This window comes from Tenrec ecaudatus, chromosome 1, assembly GCF_050624435.1.
Source record: "Tenrec ecaudatus isolate mTenEca1 chromosome 1, mTenEca1.hap1, whole genome shotgun sequence".
NCBI lineage: Eukaryota > Metazoa > Chordata > Mammalia > Afrosoricida > Tenrecidae > Tenrec > Tenrec ecaudatus.
In genome coordinates this window covers 204,932,753-204,937,611 of record NC_134530.1, presented here as the reverse complement: position 1 = coordinate 204,937,611, position 4,859 = coordinate 204,932,753, and the positions used below count along the sequence as shown (strand labels likewise).

The window sequence follows — 4,859 nt, the reverse complement described above, 5'->3', positions numbered from 1 at the left end:
CTATTCAGTAATAAATTAAATACCTGTGCAAATTAATTAGGAAAGGTTGTATGCTAAATAGCTTTCTCATTCTTTTCCATAAATGATTAAGTTGAGATAAGCCACGGAGTGAATCTTTGCATTGGATTTTGTGTTTAGTGAGGTTAGAAATCTTGTCCTGTTCATCACTGTGCCTTATCAGTAACTACCACAATATTTGAAAATAGAAGATGTAGCAGCAAATATTTCTAAATCAAATTTAATTGAAGTAAATTTTATGTAACTCTCAATACTAGTGAATCTTCCTATGGTGATTAAAATTGAAATCAATTGTTGATAGCACTCAGCAACCTAGATGCTGTTAGACATTCATATAAGGTGTTTTTGCGTCAGTTTTCATTCACATAAACTCTGGATGCCCCTGAAGAGCATACTTGCAGGGCCTGCACTATCTTTGCTAGGCTGCAGCCCACTTTTACAGCCACGGTCTCGATCTACTTTGAGAGTGTTCCCGTTTTTAACTGACCCTCTATTTTTGCCAAAAAATGATTACCTTCCCAGAAACTGGTTCCTCCCGATAACATGTCCAAAGAACATGAGACAAAGGTTTCCCATCCTTCTTTTTTATTTTTTAAGGGGAGAGTGCAAATACAATCCCCCACTCCACGAACTATGTAGTCGAGTTTCCCACATTTGGGGGAATCACAGGGGTCAGCACATCCGGAGTGCAATGGATAAGCCTCGCCCTGGGAAAACCACCTTCGTGATCATGGTATCTCCCCGGGCAGGTAAATATTGCCAGCTTTGCTTCTAAGGAACATTCTGGTCTTACATCTCCCAACAATTTGTTGGAATAAATTTTGTTCCTCCTTCTGGTAGTCCATGGTATGCAGGTATTTAATATTCTTTAACAATACCATGGTTCCACTACATAATTCATTTTTTATCTTCCTTTGTCATTGTGAAGATTTTTCAATGTTGGTGTTTATCTATCTCTAGGTGCTTAACAAAAGCACCTGGGTAGTCAAATGGTTAGCTGTTCAGCTGCTATCTGAAAGGTAGGTGGTATGAAGCTGCCTAAGGTTGCATTTCATTGGTAAAAGAATATTTAACACCTCAACACCTCTATGTTATATTTACTTCATCACATCAAGTGTAGGGCAAGCCAATGTGTTACTTTATAACATTCTTAATATCTCACAAACATCTTACAGAGATTTTCTTATCAGTATTGGTGTAATGACTCACATACTTCACACACTGCTATTTTTCTATTTTTGAAGTGAGAGACTTTCTAGTTATAATTTCTCACAGCTTGTAAATTAGAATGATATATATGTTTCTTGTTAGAGAGCATAACTTGAAGTTCTGTTCTTAAATTCTCACAAGAGGTATATATGAAATTTGAAAACATTGTATAAAACAATATTGAAAGTATTATAAAAAGGTATTGAAATCATGATAAAACCTATTTGATTTGAGAAGGTGTAAGTATATAAAACAGATATGATCTCAAATAATTAAAACTTGTCTTCTAAAGGAAAAAAATTAAGTGGGGAAGGTGTCTGTGGTAGTTACATAATCTGAGTGTCAATTTGGGACTTGATAGGATTGAGAGTGAAGGGGTGGAGTCTAGTCTGTCAATTGAATGATAGCCAATGATGCCTCTGTGTAGGCATGGTCTTCTGAGAATTCTGGGAATTCCTGAATTTCCCTTCTTGGAGGAAGACACATTCTTTCTCTGCTCACTCCCTTTGAGACTCTCCACTGACAAGGCTGCCTTCCTGGGAGACATCCCTGAAGAGAAGCCACATTGACCTCCCCTGATGCAGCTGTGGAAACTGGGGGAGCCTCATGGAGATCCCTGCCAGCATTGAGATGTTTCTACTGCCACTGACTTTGCACCCAGTGATCTGTGATCTTCCTGCACTCAGTGTTATTGTATGTGTTTCTTTGTGAGTCTGAAGCGGACTTTATAGATTGGTATCAGACATATGAGCTAATATCGGACTTATGGATTTGATCTAGACTGGGCCGGTATGTTTCCTCAATATTTGACTGCTCTGTGTCTAAAACTCTTATACACATGCGTATTTATGAATTTGTGTCTCTGGTCTACTGGACTAGCACAGTGTCTGATAGGAGAAAAAACTCAAAGATGGAGGGAAAAGCTCGAACATGCATGCCAACTGGTCATGGCAGGATATTGATTCTCCCCACAGAGGATCATAAAGATCTGAATAAAGTATATATAATTTGTTTAATGTGAACATAATCAGTAGTCACATTATACTTACATGCATTAGAGATCTTACCAAGTTTTAAATGTAACCTAATGATTTAAAGTCACAATTATGAATGTAAATGAAGCAGAGTGTAGTTGAGAATTACAATTGTAACTGTAGGAATCCTTTCTTGGCAAATTTGACTCCAATTTACATAAACAAATCTTATTCATTGGGCTATGGTTTTCTTTCCTCACAGGGTCACAGTTCAGTTGTAATACAACTCTGATTCAAGATAAGACAGATTATAGATTAAATGACATTTTCCAGGAAATCGTGTACCCCAAATTAACAAATTTCTGATTTATTTGCAATATGCAGTACTGCATAGACAAGATACATGCTGCTAAAAAGTTTTATTGATTAAAGATTTTCCCTATGAGATGCCCCATTCCTCATACAACCAGGTCCATATCAAGGTAAAAAAATATGACTTCAATGTAAGTAATCTTTATTTTAGATATTCATTCATCTATTTATTTATTCATTCATTGAGCAAATATTTATTAAGCACCTGTGTTTACAATATGTGTTGACCAAAATTTCTACACTCCTAAGTTGAAAAAGATATAGTAATCAAGCACATATTTATGGAAAAGTTATATAACTTGGAGATTAAAAAGTTGGCTCCCAGACTAAAATATATTAAATAAACAATAGAGTACATCACCCCAAAGTGCTTTTTTTTTACCAACACATCATTACATAAGAGTTATGGTTTTATTTATTGTACTAAGTAGAAAATAGTATTGAGAAAAAGTTTGAAATATCTTGAGAATTACCAAAATATGACACGGAGTACATGTTCCTAATAAATGATACATACTTGCTACCACAAACCTTTAATATATAAAAAATAAAATATTGGAAAATTGCAATAAAGTAAAGCACAATGATATAAGGCAATTATATTATGCAAGCATAGCATGAGAAAAGAATTGTAATTTTAATAAAGACCTTTAGTAAGCAAAGGTCTCATGAGAAGGTCATTATTTCAAATCACATAGGTAAGTCAAAAAGGATTGCTACAAATATATAAAGCATTATTAAACAAAAATATTAAAGTGTAAATCTACTGTTTCCTAGAATTTTCTCCACCTCTGTCTATACACTTCCAAAGGCAATGTTCTACCTCTTTCCCAGCTCTTTAATAGAATTAGGCTCCACCTCTTTCCCAGCTCTTTAACAGAATTAGGCTCCACCTCTTTCCCAGCTCTTTAATAGAATTAGGCTCCACCTCTTTCCCAGCTCTTTAATAGAATTAGGCTCCACCTCTTTCCCAGCTCTTTAATAGAATTAGGCTCCACCTCTTTCCCAGCTCTTTAATAGAATTGGGCTCCACCTCTTTCCCAGCTCTTTAACAGAATTAGGCTCCACCTCTTTCCCAGCTCTTTAACAGAATTAGGCTCCACCTCTTTCCCAGCTCTTTAACAGAATTATGTACTCTTTCTTTTACACTGCCAAAAAGTGAGTTTTATCATCCTCATGAGACTTAAATCTTGTTTGTTTTAGATATTTTTTCAGTCTATGGAACAAAATGAAGTAGTAAGGAGCAAGAGTGGGATATAGTTTGAATGGAGTAAGGGTTTCCAACAAAAGCCTTCTACGATAGCTCTGGCTACTCTCAAAGAATGAGTAGGGAATTGTCACGATAACAAAAAGTTCCTGGGCACAACGTTTCTGATCTATTTTCTCTCCAATGCAGTTTTCAATTGTATTGAAATATCTCCAGATAAGCACTTGCTATTGCCCTGTGCCCTTTGTGAAACTCTGTCAATATTACCCTTTTGGAATCACAGAAAACAGTAATGAGTGCCTTCTACCTTTGTTCTGCTTTTCATAACCGGTGCAGCAGATCCCTGTAGAGGGCAATCTTTTGATTGGGTCTTGCTCTTTGATTCATATTAGTAAGCAAAAGGCTCATCACTAGTTACTATGTGTTCTATTGCATTAACTTTGTTTTTGCTTAAAAGATTAATAGAAAGATTAGATCTTTGAGTTAGCTAATCTTTGCACAAAGTTTTGGCAAAGATTAGGTAGAAAGCTTCCTGAGGTTCATTTAAATTTAAAAATGATGCACTTACCTGAAATTCCAACTTCAGTAGCTATCACATCAATCATAATTGCATTGCCTTCTTCCACCAGTTCCTGGACGTGGGCTACCATTTGCTCTTTCATTGAGGTTGCTGGTTTTCTCTTTCTTGACTCATCTTTGAAAGTCATTTTTGACTTCCTTTAAGACACTTGATCGATTTCAAATATCATTGTTTTAGGTGGGCGGAATTGCCATGAACTACTTGGAAAGCTTTGGAAATTTGGGAAAATGTTCTCTTGATTTTTAGCAACAATTGGATATGAACATTGACCTAAAATCATTTTAATAAATGGCTCAAGAAAGTATACTTTAGTGAGACTAAGACAAATGTATGACTAAGAATTTGCAGGAGTCATTCATTGGCTGTAAAAGTAAGTTTAGATGTGTTTTGTTTTGCATAAACCCATACATGCATGAATGGGAAGTTGAGTTGTGTTATTTTGGGAATGCTCTTCTGTAATTAAAGTTGGTAATAAAATAACCCAGGTTCATATTGGAGG

General features: G+C 35.6%; 1 non-coding gene across 1 annotated transcript; it reads right to left on the bottom strand.

The window, feature by feature from the left end:
- Window positions 1-612: 612 nt before the first annotated feature.
- LOC142437982 (U1 spliceosomal RNA) lies at window positions 613-775 on the bottom strand. The gene has a single exon (XR_012782476.1). It is a non-coding gene; the product is annotated as a U1 spliceosomal RNA (small nuclear RNA).
- Window positions 776-4,859: the final 4,084 nt, after the last annotated feature.